The sequence below is a fragment of the Erpetoichthys calabaricus genome, chromosome 16 (assembly GCF_900747795.2).
Source record: "Erpetoichthys calabaricus chromosome 16, fErpCal1.3, whole genome shotgun sequence".
NCBI lineage: Eukaryota > Metazoa > Chordata > Cladistia > Polypteriformes > Polypteridae > Erpetoichthys > Erpetoichthys calabaricus.
Window position 1 is genome coordinate 82,033,097 of NC_041409.2, and position 17,846 is coordinate 82,050,942.

The 17,846-nt window shown below is 38.1% G+C and overlaps 1 protein-coding gene across 2 annotated transcripts in view; it reads right to left on the reverse strand.

Annotated features, from left to right (window-relative positions):
* The window catches only part of ino80 (INO80 complex ATPase subunit), a 191,659-nt gene extending 174,874 nt beyond the window's left edge, over window positions 1-16,785 (reverse strand). Inside the window, exon 1 of one of the 2 annotated variants that reach the window (XM_051919982.1) lies at window positions 16,539-16,785. The gene's annotated coding sequence lies outside the window, so the exon portion shown is untranslated. The remainder of the gene's footprint in view (window positions 1-16,538) is intronic. The other variant, XM_028821952.2, reaches the window with a different exon arrangement.
* Between the last annotated feature and the right edge of the window lie 1,061 nt (window positions 16,786-17,846).

The following is a 17,846-nucleotide window of genomic DNA, read 5'->3' on the forward strand; positions in this document are numbered from 1 at the left end:
CTCAGGTTTAAAGAAGACAGCATTAGGTAAGGGCCTTTCTTGTGATGTGCCTGATCTGGTGCATCTGATTCTAATTTGAGGTACTTGAGGTAGTGATAACTAACACTGGTGTATTTACTTTGCCCACATGTAAAATCTGCATTTATGTTTATTTAAATTATACAAATGACAACAAAATGTAAATAAGGCATGATGCTTGTTATATCACCTGTATCTAAAGAGACTGTTTAAATGTAGATCAAATCTTGATTTGTTCACACAATGGAATACATTTCATGGAGTGTACTTACTTTTTCAAATGACTGTACACTACCTGAAAGTTTTACATGTCATGTTATGAAAGTTAAAATGCTTTAGACACATTAATGTCACAGACACAATTTGTCCAATAACACCACTAAACAGCAATATGTTTCCCAAAAGCCTAAACAAAAATACTGACAAGTTGGTGTATTAGGAGTAGCGATAAAAGTTTTTGCAGTGGTTGGAGGACAGCTTATAGCAGGGTGACAACAATGATGTGTGATCTTTACAGGTACAGGAGTTGTTATCAGCTAACACATCCATAAGTGAAATAAAGTGAAGTGTTAAATAAATGCGTATGCCTGAATATGTTTATGACCCACATAGCATTCCACATCTTAGATCAACAACGTCAGTGGTGAATAAGAACAGAAATTTGGGCAAACTCTTTTGCTCACTTAAAACTACTTTATTGTAAACACCTCAGTAAACAGCCTTCGTTAATCTTAGTATGCAATAATGAAGGAAGTCAACTTTGTTAACAGCAGGAAAATTAGTAACCCAAGGACACTCTGCACACCTTTTCAGTTAAGGGTTCTCCACCACTAATCTTGGGATGTCTATTTCACACCAGAACTAATTTTCAAAATTCCTGGTGCAAGAATACACCTGATTATGTGACCATATGTATCAGTACATGCTGCTAGACATGGTGGGGCAAGGGCTATTGAAGACCAAGCTCTTCTTTTTCACAAACCCAGAAACAGTCCCTGTAACCTTCTTGCACCACATAATTAAATCATGAGTTGTTTTTTGAAGTATCCAAATGTGCAGCACAATTTTTACTCAATTAAATAAGCTACACTTGACACTGGACGGCACAGTGGTTACTGCTGGTGTCTTATAGGTCAAGAATATTGTGTTTAAAATGCATGCGTCTGTGGACTTTGCATATTACCTCCCAAGGCAGAGTGGGCTTTCTTCTCACATTCCAAAGACATGCAGGTTATGTAGAGACTCCAAACAGGCCTCTGTGTCTATGAGTGTGCCTTTACATAGACTGGCACCCTGTCCAAAGGAGTTTACTGCTGCACACCTAATTCTGCCAAGCTCCAGCCTCCTATGACCCCAGATTTGATCAGGCAGGTTTAAAAGTATCACGTTACTATGTATATTTGCACACACAGACAATGGTTGCCATCAAACCATTATATTAATTATTATTAATGCCATCAAACTCATGATATCCTTGAGTACCACACATGTATTACAGTTTTTCTCGATCACTTTGATGCAAGTCACACATCAGCAGGAACATTATTCTCCTCTCCCTTAATGCAGTTGTGAAATCAGCACTGAATTTCCCCACATATTAGCATTTCTCATTGTGTTTATACATTGTCTCTACACATATTTCACTACTAAAGACGTTTTGTCATTGTGTTGATGTATTGGACTCTGAGAACTCATGAAAGTCGTTTGTACATTTGTTAGTCAGAATTAAAGACCTCTCACTCATCTTGATACTGTCCTGCATTGCATTAGTGCTTTCAATCAAACCACTTTAAACTTTCTTCAGATATGTATGAACGAGCAGGGCCAGTTACACACAGTCAGTGGTGGCAGTAAAACTGCTCTTCAATGGAAAACAAATATAATCTTATGTTCTCAAAACAGGTTTGACTGAAACAAACTGATACACATGTTCTCAATATTGTATCACGGGTGCATGTCATGTCACTGCCATAAATCACACACAAGAATATATGGATGCTCAGGTTTCATCTAGTGCACAGTGTTGAAAATGGAGCAAAAAGCAGCTTTCATGCAGGTGTGCCGCTAATGCTGAACACGGGGTAATTCACAAAGTGGCAGCCATGGGGCCCTGTAACACAGACCGGCTCCTTCACTTCTTGGATGGGCTCTTTCATTCCAGAGAATGAAAAGGGGATTGGGAGGGCCAACATGCCATGTCATGTGGTGATGAATGACAATGTAAGTTCTCAACACTCCTACTGTATAAGGAACGATTTGAAACCCTCCAACATGTGATAATGGTGCTCCTGCCCCTTGAGTCAACATTCCTCAACTCATTTGAGGAATTCTTCTCTGCTTGGAGATGGAAGGTGTATGATCACTAGCACTATAATCAGATGTCAGTACTGGAGGGAATGGATACTGGCTTGTGAGGACATCACACCTGAGGCTTGTTGGGCCTGGGTGCGGCATGCCAAAAAGATTTTTCCCTCTGTGTTTCAGAAGGGAGGACATCAGGTGTGATGTAGACACAATGATGTGGCCTCAGAGTTGAGAGACTGGATGCCCCTTGAGGAATTTCTTATTTTTGATTTACACAGGTATACATATATACATACTGTATACGAGGTGAGACACAAAAATAACCGAACTGGGCTTGGGGCTTTCCTAGAAAACCATCTGGAGGTCGGTCAGACGTGAATCATAGAACTACATCCCCTCCTACATGCAAGTCTCAAACCGCCGACTGGCTAGGTATATTCTGTGAATATTCCAGTCAGTATTTGCACAACAATCGCTACACAAGTTGCCGCTACAATGTTGTGTGAAAAAAAATTGAACAGTGAATCAACATCAAATTTCTTGTGAAAATGAACAAAACAGCCACAGAAAATTATGAAATGATAAAAACAGTGTACGGTGATAATAGTTTCTCTCGCGCACAAGTTTTTGAGTGGCACAAATGTTTCAAGGAAGGACAAGAAAATGTGAAAGACATTCAATGCCCAGGTCGAGAGGGGTGTGGGTGCTTCAACAAGATAATGCTCGCGCGCACAATGCTTTTTCCGTAAAGCAGTTTTTGACTGACAAAAGCACTCCTGTCCTTGATCATCCTCCCTATTTGCCCGATTTAGCTCCCTGTGATTTTTACTTGTTCCCAAAAATCAAAAGTGACCTGAAGGGAACACATTTTTCTTCAATGGATGAAGTGAAGACAGAAACGGCAAGCCTGTTGAAGAGCCTCAAGCAAGAAGACTTCCAGCGCTGTTTCAATGAATGGAAAATGCGTATGGAGTGGTGTAGAGATCGGGAGGGCGAGTATATAGAAGATGACAATGTTTAGAATGCTGTAATTCAGTAATAAATATTTTTTTTTTACCAATCCAGTTATTTTTTTGTCTCACCTCGTATGTAGTGTGAATTTTCTGTACTATAATTCAAGCTATTTTCTAAATTTGATTACATGTATAGTTGATGCATAGTTTCATGCAAGGCTGTGGAGTTGGTAAATAAATCCTTCGACTCCGACTCCTTAGTTTCCGGTACTTCTGACTCTGACTCCCCGACCTCTCTGTATTTAATATGCTAATGCATTTTCCATTTAACCACAGAAACTACTGGCTAGGAAGTTGACTCTTTACCGTATTGGTCAGTTTAAACAAAAGACAAGTACCCTTGAACACACACCAGGCCATAGCACACACCTCAACCTACATCATTACACTTGTTTACACTCAGATTAACTTGTTAAACACATTATATCGGAAATAAAATGAAAACACTTTTTTTAATGTACCATAATCCAGATTACAATATGTGAATGTCAGGTTGTATAATAGCTCAGGTGAACTTCACACTTGTAGTAACACAACTATGCACTGGGCTTTATTCTTACATCACACAGAAGCACTTAATTATGACCATTGTTTGTGAATGGGACATTTGAACTTGCTGTATTTTTTTTTTCATTACAATTTAAATTTATTAGGAGTCGGAGTCTATACATTTTTGCCGACTCCAAACACAACTCCAGGTACTCAAAATTGTCTCCGACTCTGACTCCACAGCCCTGGTTCCATGTTTATCACTTTGCTTTTCTCAGTTACAGTAATTAAATTATGCAAATAAACAAATCATTCACATTTAATTTTTGTGTCTGAACATTTTTTTACAGTACTCTTATTCAGTAAGGCTTTGATTAAAATATCACATTATTTAGTGTCCAAGTCTTAAAGCACTGGAGAAAGGGTTTTATTCATTGGCAACAATGTTGAAGTAACTGACTGACTTTACATGTTGAGACACATGTGAACAAGGGTTTGATTCTTTTAGTCACTTTTTGCAAAGGTTAGTGTTATAAGAAAGGAACTGCATTAAGACTTGTGAGAATGACGTTTCTGATGTGTGAACTGCATGTAAGCGATGGAGAAAAACTGTAATACTATGTGTGACACCTGAAGGATCTGATCGAGGTTAATCACAAGACATGTAAAATCATCTTGGTCCTTGGACAAAGCATTTCAACAGAACTTACGATATAACCTTAGAAAAGTGTGTGTGGGACTGAGTTTTGCTTCAAAAAATATCTTTCACTGCTTAAACATAAAACATTAATGTAGGCCTATTTGCTTTGTTATTTAAACTGGGCACAGCAAAAAAAAAAAAACAAAAAAAAAAACACAGTGTTGAGGTACTCTTCTTACATTTAAATATTAGAAAATGTAGACTAAACCATGCTGTATTTCCAGATTGTTTGCTCACTTGTTTGTGGTGGAGATGAGAAACAGCACAAAAATGTTACAAGAGTAGAAAGGTAGATTTACAGCTGATGAAAATGCAGAGATAAGTGATTTTTTTTTTCCTGAAGCCCAGGTTAGAATTTTGTTTACACTCATGTTGCACATAAAGCCTGGGACTTGTGTAAAAAGAACACCTACATTAATACAGCTAATCAAAAAAAGCCCTGTTTTTGTGCCTGATGTAAACTTTGCATTTCCGCTCCTGAAGCCTTTTCAGCAGAGTTCGTACCCTACACTGTGGTTAAATTTGCCAGTTTAAAATGTCACCAGCTGTTTCAAGTGTGCATTTGGCACAATAAAACTGTAAAAGGAAGAACTAATAAATAAGCTGTTTATCCTCCTGGGCAAGAAATAGCACACAGGACAATTGTATACTTATCAGGATTGAAATTAGTTTTTAAAGGAATGTAACTGTTAAATCGTTTCATGTAATTTCAAAACCTGTTACGTTGAAGCTTCAAATCATGAGAGGATACAACCAATGGAGATTGTAACTGAAGGCACTTTTGGATAGGGTTCCAGTTCACTGCTGGGCACACACAACTCATACAGGGCCAGTTCAGCATCAGTCTTTATCCTACAGTGACAAGGCCAGGATTTAAACCTAGTCCTAAGGATCTGAGACACAACAATACCAACCACTGTGCCACCATAACACCCTCCATGGAGTATAATCATCTTCTAACTGATAGCTTGAATACAGGCACTGATTGTTACAGAACAAGCAGTCTTTTATCATGCCTTTGCCATTTCTGCTCTTTTGTGCCAAGGGACAAAAAGAATTGAGGAAGGAAGAATAATCTCACAGTAGTAAAATAACTCTGAAGAAAGAAATGACACATGGGTTGATGGGCTGCACAGTGGCACGGTAGTTAGCACAGGTGTCCCAAAGATCCAACCCCCTGGCCTTAAATCCCAAGTGTGGTCAATTTCACTGTGGAGTCTGTAGGTTTTCTCCTAGTTCTGCACGGGTTTTTTTCTCTGAGTTCTAAAGAACTTCTCCTCAAGCACACCTTCAAAGATTTGCATGTTAAGGTAATTGGAAACTCAAAAAATGGCCCAGCATTTGAATGGACCCTGCCATGGAAAGTGCCAGTGTGAATGTGCCCAGGGTTGCATCCTGTCTTGCGTCTGCTTCCAGAATAGGCTCCTGACCAATCATATCATGTCCAGTCAAGTTGGTCAGCATGTGATGGTACAGCGCATTGCCTCAACAACCACATGACGACACAGATCAGGATCCCAGTTGGCAGCCCACTCAGGCAAACATGCAGTCCAGTCCTACAGAAACAAACACCTATTTGCCACAGCCAGGTGTTACATGGGTGCCCCCTTGTACTGGTCTGGCCACTCAAATCTTCAGCAATGAGGATCCTGCGAACAGGATCACCCTCGGGGAATCGAGCCATATGGCTGTAGTGCCATAACTGACGCTTCCTCACAATGCAGGTAAATGTGCTTCATTCAGGACTCTGTGAGCAAGCACTCATTCGATACAAACCAGCAGTACCAAGGATTCTCCAAACAGACCCAGTGCTGAATGAGTCCAGTCTTTGTCTCAGGTAACTGGATAGTGTTCATGTCTTGCAAACATGTAGCAAAAAAGGAAGCACCAGGACTCTAAAGACTTGGACCTTCGCCCTTTTGCAGAGATATCGGTAGCGTCACACAACCCTTTCCAGCGACTTCATGACCCCCATGCTCTCCCAGTCCGTCTACTGACTTCATAGGAAAAGTCACCAGAGACATGAATGTCACTGCTGAGGTACGTAAACCTCCTGATGAGGTTGACACTCTCTTCGCAGACAGATACACTGCTGATGGCTGTACCCAAGTACAGCCAGAGGTCATTAAAAGTCTGATCTTGGTTTTTATCCAGGATACTCGCAAGCCCAGACACTCAGACTCCTCACTCAGTCTCTCAAAAGCCCACATCAGAGCCTCCATTGACTCTGCGAAGATCACAGCATCGTCGGCAAAGTCAAGATCAGTGAATCTCTCTTCATCAACAGATGCACCACAGCTGCTGGACCTCACGACCCTGCCCAACACCCAGTCCATGCAAGAATTGAATAGAGTAGGAGGAAGAACACTCCCTAGTTGATTATGGGGTTCATCCTGATCAATACAACCCTTAATTTAATTAAGCAGTTGTAAGAATGCTATTGTATGTTCTGCTCATATATAAGAAAGTAAGCACTGTTTTGCATTTGAAAACTAGCACTTGTTACTCAGTTTTTATATGTGGACTTTACTACAAAAAATGTTCAAAATAGCATCAACTGTCAAAGACTTTACAGAAAAAGGCCCAAACTCAATGTTGTCATTAATACATACCATATAATTAAGTAAAACTGCAAATAAATTTTAATTCTTCTGTTTCATCTACAAGGGTAACTAGAACTGAGTGCACTAAAAGGTACAGATCATCAGAAATAAACTAAGTTTAACATTTAGTATTCTGGCGCATGACAATGCCTCTCGTAGATGTAAAAAAAAAAATGTTGCAGTTTAGTAGTCACTTCCAAAAAAATATGGTCCATCATTTCATTTTTAGGTAAAAACATTATCTGTATATGTTTTTTGACTTCTCCAGTGCTTTTAACACAATCAGACCATCACTGCTGGGGAAGAAGCTCATGGAAATGCAGGTGGATGACCCATTGGTAGCGTGGATTACGGACTATCTAACCAATCGACCACAGCATGTCGGGCTGAAGAGCTGCTGCTCTGATAGCATCCTGAGCAGCACGGGGGCGCCGCAGGGAACTGTCCTATCACCTTTCCTCTTCACCCTCTACACGTCTGACTTCAGGTACAGGTCTCAGTCATGTCACCTGCAGAAATTCACTGATGACTCTGTCATTGTGGCCTGTATCAGGGATGGACAGGAGGATGAATACAGGAGTGTGGTGGACAGCTTTGTGGAGTGGCGTGAGCTGAACCATTTACAGTTAAATATCACAAAGACAAAGGAACTGGTTGTGGACTTTAGGAAGTAGGCTCCTCTTCCCACCCCTGTCACCATCAGAGGAACAGATGTTGAGGTGGTTGAGGACTACAGGTACCTGGGGGTACACATTGACAGTAAACTGGACTGGTCCAAGAACACCAACACGGTTTTCAAGAAAGGGTAGAGCCGGCTTTACCTACTGAGGAGGCTCAGGTCTTTCAATGTCTGTAGGAAAATGCTGACTATGTTCTATCACTCTGTGGTAGAGAGTGTGGTGTTTTTTGCAGCTGTGTGCTGGGGCAGTGGGGTGAAGACAGCTGATGCCAACAGGCTGAACAAGCTGATTAAAAAGGCTGGTTCTGTCCTGGGTGTCAGACTGGAGAACCTGGTGGAGGTGTCTGAGAGGAGAATGCTGAAAAAGCTTCTCGGTATCATGGACAACCCCTCTCACCCCATGCACGCCTCCTTGATGGGTCATCAGAGCACACACAGCAAAAGACTCATTGCCTCCAAATGCAGAACCGAACGCCACAGGAAATCCTTTCTACCTGTGGCAATAAGACTGTATAACTCTTCCTCATTCTGTAGGTGATCTTTTTCAGAATTTTTGTCGTTAGGTCTCATTCGGTTTTTTTTTTTAATTTACTCATCTGTATGTTACTGAATGTTTTGTTTCATCCCATCATCACATGCTGCTATCTCATTTATTCAAGACACAAACACTAAGTCACTTTTCATAACCACTTGCACTAATAATCTGTTGTTTTATTATATCTGTTATAATTTTAGTTATAGTTGTTTGTTGCTTTGCACAAATTAGTTATACAGTTATAATACAAACTATTAGTTATAGCTATTTGTTACTTTGTTTAGAGTTGTTATTATGTTTGCACTATTACTACTGTTCTTTTTAAACTCTTTACTACCTTATCCTTATTCCTCTTGTTGCACTGAGCATGTATATGACAAAAGAATTTCCCTCGGGATAAATAAAGTTCTTATCTTATATAGTAGAAGAATATTGAATAAAACGTGCTCTGATGAGTTTCTTAGCCACAATTCAAAGTGTTATATTTGGTAAATTTTAAATGCTACTTTTGACCAGACGGACCACTTGTTGTCTAGGATCAAGAGCAATGCAGAAAGGAGTGAAGAGCTAGATATTTTTTAATGCCCCAACCTGGACGTCTTCCTAACATTGAAATTCCACATTATACCAGAGGTTTCTAAGAGAAAATGTTACAACAGTCTCTCTAATAGCTATAGCTGAACCAAACTAAATTATCCCAATATCTCATTCAAAAGAGAACCTGTGTATATACTTAAAGGATTGGGTGGAAAATAAAAGCAACCACTAAATGAGATGCCAGTCTATCACAGGATCTTCTCACAGAAGGCAAAATGTGACTGACCAAATATCCTAACAAAAGGAAAATAAAACATTTGTGGTGTAGAAGAAAACCAGATTGCTAGGCAAGTTAAGAAGAGAATGAGCAAGTGCCTTGACAAGGATTTAAACCCAAAACTCTGCAACATTGTCACTTTGCTATCCATGTTAAAATGTCTTTTATGTACTCGTTAATGGGTTACATTGACCTACTAATGTGACCAAAAATCAAGCAATTACAGTGATGTGCTCAGACAAATTACAAAACATATCCTATATGCTGTGTGTTAGCTCATTTTTCTTAGAGTTAGCAGTAAAGGACAAGAAATATATTCATGCAAATACTTTTAGTTCCACAAAAAATGTCCTTTGTATCTTTAAGACACAGACAACACACAAATGCAGCTTAACAGATCTGTTATGAGGAGGTTCTGTACTTTGATTACCAGACATATGTTACATTTGTTTTTCTATGAATGTAACCTGTAGTGTATATGACATACATACAGTGTCCTAAATACGTATTAGGAAAAAGAAGACAATTTTGTATTATTTCTTGTACAATTAAGTAATACCATTTTAACATGAAAAGATAAATTGATGGCATTGGTACAGAATGCAAAAATGTATGCTTTACTGTTGTGTGCTCCATCTTTAAAAGCACTCTGACAAATGGCTGACAGGAAATTCCTATTACTTCAGCTACTAACCTTAAAAAAAAGGATAAGTGTGTGTCTTTGTCTGTTTGATTGGCGTATCTCCGTAATTCCAACAGATGGCGCATCACAAACTGGTTTAGTAATAAAATGCATTGCATTTTTCATTCCAACAGATGGCACATCACAAACATTAACAATACTTTTACAAATTCCATACATAATAGGGGATAAAAGAGCCAAATGTGTTGCTAGAAGCATTGCCAACATTAACGTTGAGGTCTACATTGATCACTTGGGTAGTAGAAATAGTGTGCACATAAATGGGCTATGAATCTGTAGTAATAGATTTAGCATTTTTTCCATCCTTGTCTCATCTGCTTTTGGAGGCAGTGGACCTAAACCAACATAATGTCTAGAGAGATATCGGTGAAAGAAAAGTAAGATAATCTAGATAGATAGATAGATAGATAGATAGATAGATAGATAGATAGATAGATAGATAGATAGATAGATAGATAGATAGATAGATAGATAGATAGATAGATAGATAGATAGATAGATAGATAGATAGATAGATAGATACTTTATTAATCCCAATGGGAAATTCACAATGGCTGAGAGAGAAAAAATAGAGCTGTAAAAATTACATTAGGCATAACAATATCAACAGTTTGGAATATGTTGAAAATTAAAGAAAAAAAAAGCATGCTTAGCAATCAGTAACAAGCAGTCATGACAAAAAGAGAAACACGAATGGATTAGTATTGTGAAGTACAGTCTGGAGACATGTCACTGAAATCACCAACACCGTCCACACTGCAGGTTGAAGAACTGTCAGGCTGCTGTTCACACTGCACTATTTACAAAGGACACTTCCAACAAAACCAAAGGAAAAAGCAGAAAGCCTTGGATGTTCAAATCAAAGTAATGACTGGCCAAGAATTAAGTCTGTGTGTCACTTACTAAGGCTGCAGAAATGACACTGCAAAACATCTCAGGTGTATACGTATATAAAGACAAATAGAATGGTGATGTGAAGCTTTAGGCATTTATTATGAACAACAGATTTACAACCAAAAACATTCACACTTACATAACTTTAAACGATTTCACTCATAATTTATCCCATTACTTCTACACATCATCCTGCTTTATCACCTCACATCTGAACAACTGGATTACACAAACACAAATACAAATAAGTTTTATTGGGCAGCACAGGGATCAGGTTTGGTGTTTCAAAGTTCCAAGAAGCTGTAGTGTGAATCTATACCTGGTCACTAGATGTCAATATTCTCTCCGTATAGGTGGAGTTTCCTCCTGCATCCCTAACTTGTGTATGTCAGGTTAAACGGCTACTCTAAACTCAGCCAACATGGACAAGTGTTTGATATGTCAGTGAGTGGACCCTAAGTTACAGACTGGATTCCTACTTGAAACTGTGGACATTTGCTTACAGTCTGAATTTCTGTAATGGATGAACACATTTCCAAAAGGTTTTAGTTTAATCAGCACAGTAATGTGCAGGTCCAGAAGAATGGAAATTCGATTTTGCTCCAACTTAGAATGTATATATGTGGAGTTCTCCTATTCACCCCTTTAAAAGACATGCATGTAAGGTTAGTTGACCATTTCAAACGTACTAACGTTTAGAGAGTATGACACCTCCCAGTCAAGGTCTCAGTCATGCCTTGTACCTGATGGGCCAAGAAAGATTTCAGTCCCCTATTATCCTGCATTAACAGACCTTGAAAATGTATGAAATAAGGCTGGATGGATGTTCCTTTACTTCTGGAAGGCATTGCACTTTCATTAATTCATCACAAATACCTCAGTAAGGCTTGCACTATTTTATTCACAGAAGCATTTTTAATTTACAAAAATAAAAATGAGAATTATTATAAGTCAAGATCAACATAAAGAAAGATCTAAAATCTCAAAGAATGGATTGTACTGGTTGAAGTAAAGACCATTGTTTCCAATCATCAGTTTTGCCTTTCTTGAACTTTTTTACCCATACAATCTTTGCATGTTCAAGTACAGTATCTACAATATCTATACAGTACAGCAAACGGCAAACTTTACTATAATATGATGGAATTAGATTCCACTTCCATTATGCAACATCATGGATGCTTCTAAATATTTATCTTGAAAGCATGAGAAACTGAGCATGAATTTAACTGAACTGAATATGCCCACATTACACTGAAATGTAACTACTAAAAGAAACAATTATATTCCTACAAATATAAAACATAACTGCAGATTTTGGCAACTTATTTGTTGATCACGCAAATAAAAAATACAAAAATAAAATCATGATTTTGAGTTACGGGTAAACAAATCATACACGGTGACTATATCTTGATCACAATGGATTTATTAATTTTACATGCCTATTACATTTTCTATATTCAAAATCAAACTTTAAGACATTTATCTGAACACAGTGATGATGAACTGTATTGTTTTGTTATTAGCAATGAATAGATGTTTTTACCTGAAAACTCTTATTTTCTGATATAACAGCAGAAAACCTTCAATAAAGTTACAAACAACCTCAAACTAATTACCCACACTTTAAAAAAAAGATTTAATTATTAGCTTTGTTTAAGCTCTCTGCACTTTTAAAACATTTAAAATGTACATCACTAGAAGTATAAAATTTTCTGTATATTACTTGTGAAACTATTGACCTTAATAAATGGACAAGTGTCTGTGTGTGTTTGTCTGGTTATCTGCTATATGCATTATTTGGGTATGGGATTCTATTCTGTGGTGTGTTGGGCTGGTAACCTCACTTCAAGAGGGGCCCACCAAATTAACATGCTAATTAAAAAGGCAGGTCCACTCTGGAAGCCCTGCAGGTAGTGGAGGACAGAGTTAAAGCAAAACTGAGCACCGTTATGAGCACTTCTGCACATCCGCTCTCTGACACTAACAATGACTTTCAGCCATTGAATTATTCAGCAAGAGTGTGTCATTAAATGTTATGAGGGCTCCTTTATACCAACAGCAATATGCCTGTTTAGTGCCTCACCATGACTGCCATGTCAGTTTTCTTTCTTTTTAAATTTTCTTCCATAACTCTTTCTGGTATGTGTTCAGACTATAGTGTGTGTATGTATAGTTATTTATTTATATTAAGAGTGTTTGTAACAAGCCAAGTTTCCCCCTGTGGGACAAATAAACTTCTATCTAAAATAAACTTCTATCTAATCTCTATTGTAAAAGCACTGCTAATGTTTCTGTTAGAATGAAAAATGTCATGCATTACTACATACATTACAAAATACTTTCAAATAGATGGTGCACCGAAAATGCAGAAGTCTACGTTGATTACTTAGATATCAACCCATTTTGGATGCATAGCACAGTTAGTATGCAATAATTTAGTTACACCAGCACTCAATCACAACACTAAGAAGCTAATCATCACTTATCAACTATCAAATTATGTAAAGGCATCCCTAATCTTAAATAGCGTCCATAACAAACGTTTAAGCTGTGCTCACATGTACCTAACAGTTAGGATGCAGAATCCACAATGTAGAGACCACAGGCCTTTACGGAACTATGCTTTGCTCAGATTCCTTGAATGCGTGTAGGTCAACCAAAAGAAAAATTAAAGCAAACACATTTTCAGAAAACTACTGGATTTGACCTTTTATGACAACAGTATTCATACAAAATATAAAGAAATTAAATCAAATAAATATGATAGATTACTTGTTTATTACATACTATATTACCTGCATACTACAAACTTTATTTAAATCTTTCTAAGAAAAGGAAATATCTAAAAACATAAAATATCATTACATTAAAAAATGAATCAGGAAACAGAGAAAGGCCAGCTTAAAAATTATTGTTGTCGATAATGCAGAATAAGGACTACTCAAAACCATATTTTATTAATAAGTTATAAAATATAATTAAAACACGCAAGTGTATTTCTCACATCCCCATGGGTTATACTGGTTTAATAATTAAAACTAGGAAATCTACAGCATTTACATTTTGCATAAAACTTTTAAGATGTATGCTGGAGTTTAGCATATGAAGAATATCATACTGTACTGTGTATAATTGTGTGATAAATAAAATTTGATTTGTTGTATTTATTAATCTTGGTGGCCATAAAGACCACAGATCACAAGATTATATCATCACATGCACGTCACAGAAAACAAATCAGCTTTTTCATTTCTTAAATGTATCTGACCACAACTTTCTAAACTTAAAATATTCTTTTTAATTACTTTTCATTAAGGTCAAACGCTACAGGACTATTAAATAAATACTAAAAAGTTTAATCTGATGTATGCTCCGGCTAGCCTGATTATTGTCAGAAGATCGACTCCAAATTGAAAGTTAAGACAGGCAACTATAATTAATGCAGAACAATTTATGAACTTTCATTAACAATAGATATGCGTCGATATCTATGTACGAGATAGATAGATAGATAGATAGATAGATAGATAGATAGATAGATAGATAGATAGATAGATAGATAAAATATCAAATTTTGAAACTGCGTCTTCCATCAGAGACATACTGTCATGGAAATAATGGCTAAAATGTAGGATCCAAGGCCATCTCACAGCGCACATTTAAAAATAACATCTAGAGCCTTCAAATAATTTAAACGTGTCTTTGAAATCAGAGAACTGAGACAAAAATATGTAGAGGAACAAGAATATGGAAGAAAAAATGTACACATAACATTGGCATACTTCTAAGTATCACACCCTAGTCTCTATACCTGACAGGCAGCAGTGCCAACTGAAATTATATTCCAACCATACACATCTCAGCATAAATGTTATATTTTGACAATATTTTTAAATGACTGTTGCAGTTTTCCAAAGTAACTTCCAACTCTTATCACATCATTTAAGTGTCTATGTCAATAAACAGTAAAGCACAAATTTGCCAGTTGAACACCCCAATCTAATTCACAACATGACCCTAAATAAGTCATGTAACCTGCCAGTACTTCGTGTATAAATATGAAGAGATGTAGCATAATGAGGAAAAATAAAATAATTAGATGTAAACTAATAACAATTACTTGAATGAACTTAAAAGTAACTTGACAAAGTTACAATAATAAATAATGAACAGGAGTTAGATTGCATTGGTTTCTGTAATCCTGCCTCAGAGCCCCAGGAGAATCATTGTCAGCACCTGCCAAGTTTGAACCTTCTCCCCATGTCTGCAGGGGATGTGCTGCCAAAAACATGTGCATTAGCTGATGGACAACTACAAATTGGTGTAAGCCCCAATGGCAGTGGGTCATATGTGTCATACATATATGGGACATTACTTATTTGTCTGTTGCCTTTATCCAAGGCTACTTTTTTTTTGGTTTTCCAATTGGAGCACAGGAAGATTAGGTAACTTGCTCATTGCCAGATTGTGACAGTTGTGGAATTTGAACCCACAACATCAGGTCTAGAGGTCTGAAGTCTTAACCACTGCTCCAGGGGATAGCATGTGGGCTCCCCATAACCCTGCTCTGGACAGTGGACATACATTAAGAGAAGAATGACTTTGCATTGTACTTCTGAACACACATGTAAAGAAACACTTTATTTTTGCGGTTTGTACTTATGTTAATGGTATAATCGGATTACGTTTTTAGAATTTCTGAAACACTACACTTTTAATTAGTCTTGGCTGCGGCTGTCAAACATGTGCTAATATTCACCTGACCACCACCAGGGACAACTGCACCTTTAACTTATATCGGTTGTCAAAGACTAGTGCACCGTTTCGCTGCTTGATCACATTTCCACTCACTAAGAACAGGCAGAGCAGTTTTTAAAACAGTGTTAATTAAAACAGCAATTTTGCAAACGGCGAATTCCCAGAACGGCGTGGATGAACCCAAGTCATCGTTACTTCAGAAATACGATATGGACAAATATACATCATTGGTGCGTAATCAGACTCAAGTTTTTTTTGTTTTTTCTCATTAAATAAAATAAGAAAAAGAAACGAGTTATCCTAACATACTGCAGAACGCTCAAGGTACGCCTGACTGCAACCAAGCGTGATCTGTCACGATTTCCTGTAAACCCGCAACTCTCACCAAGTGATACTCAAGCGGCACGTTACTAAATAATTCGTACCGGAATTATTCGATCATTTTCTTCTTTTTAATTTAAATATGCCGCTTTTCAGTCACATCGTATTATCTGTAAGGAAAAAAGGAAAGATGACCTGCGTGACTAGTGAACAGAAGCTGGTGACTATTGTTCGCAACGTTTTACCAATTTAACATTGGAAGCCGGTATGAGTTGCCCCAATATACTCCTAACATACGCGGATTCTTAGCACGACCTGCACGTAGAAGGGCAGTTCGCGAAGGCCTCCACGATTACATAGGCCACGATGTTAAACTTAGGCCCAGATTAGAGACTTTACTTGTAGCCGGTTATAAGTCAGCCAATAAAAGGTAATATTAAAAACGGGTCTGTCACTTTAAGACCTCCACCATTATTATTAAATGCGAATGATACCTCCGACTGAAGATTATTCAGGACTCCTCGTTTCAGAGTTTCCCCTTTTCTCTATTTAAAGGCCGTAGATCCTAACTTGATTTCTTCCCCTTGCCTCCTCCCGAACGCCCGGACTCTCTCCTTCGACTTTCCTGTCCCTACATTTACAATCTCTCTACCCTCCCGGCCATCTTCCCCCACCATCCTCCTACTTAAACACACGCTCACCTCGAACCCCCGGGTCCCGTCTCTCTCTGTTTCTCCAAAACTGCCGGCTCACGACACTCCGTCTCCAAGATGGCGGTGCTCGGCAACAAGCGAGTGTGTGAGCGCTGGGCCGGCAGCGGCGGAGAGGCGGCCACCTTCAGTTACTGAGAGAGCAGGGACCCGGCGCCATGGCGAGGAGAGAGCAGAAAGCAGGACGTCTAATCAACTTCGGAGAAGATCGTATCGAAGAAATTTCAACTTATTGCGCCCCAACATAAATATTTCTCAGTATGAAGTATGTATAAATAACATAACATGAAAATAATTTAAAGATGAGGTAAACTTTTAAAATAAGCGTGTTCTTCAAGTTACTACGATCGTTGACTTCTACACTCTATTGGAAAAGCCTGAAATTGACGGAGATTGCCGAACTGCTGGTGACGTAGCAGTCCTGACTAAATGTCATTCGTTCTACGAGAGTTCTCGCGTCTGTTGGGTTTAAACCAAGTGCTATTAGCGGATACTTGCATTGTGGGTAATAGCGAGAGCGCGTGCGAGTGGGCGGGTCTGTGAAGATGTTAAACCACGCATGGTAACGTTTGAAGAAATGAATGTTAAGAGTGTAAAGCTTATTTAGTACGTACGTTTTCATCAAAATCATAATAGGAAATGTTCTGTTGGATGGCAACAGAACTACAATTCACATTTTCAGTTTTGCTTTCAAAGTATAGTAGTTTGGCCGGTGTACGTGTGTAAACATTGGCAGGTAGTGATTTTTAAAAGCTTGTCAGTAAATCTTGAAAGGCGTTAAAATACCACATTTTTAATCTAAATGCATTTATCATCTAAAGACAACAGGAATATATTTGAATCCCAGGCATTTCTCGTTCCAGTCCCGTGTTATTTCTTATTTGTAACTAAACCAAAATTAAGTCATATGTTGCTAGTGTATCTGAAAAAATGTTTCGCTGAATGAAGTTGATGCATTTTCCAGTGAGCTGCCGAGTAAGTGCGTCAGGTATTGAACGATGGTGGCATCAAAAGTGCAGGATTTGTGCATTTGTATCCCAGTTTTAGAGGTTTTCGCGTATATTACGAAAGCCCATGTGTCTCTGTATCTCTCAGTCCTCATGAAACAACTCGGCCCGGCTGGGATCGATTTTGTCTAAACGTGGCTCTCTTGATGGGACTATTCATTTTTCGTTCAGATATGTGGACCACATTGCGCTAAACGAAGTTTTAAAATTTCAAAGGTTCCCATTGAACACAACTCGCGAATTTATGAACTCGTATATGTTTAAAAAAACGTTCTGTGCGACTCCACTTTAC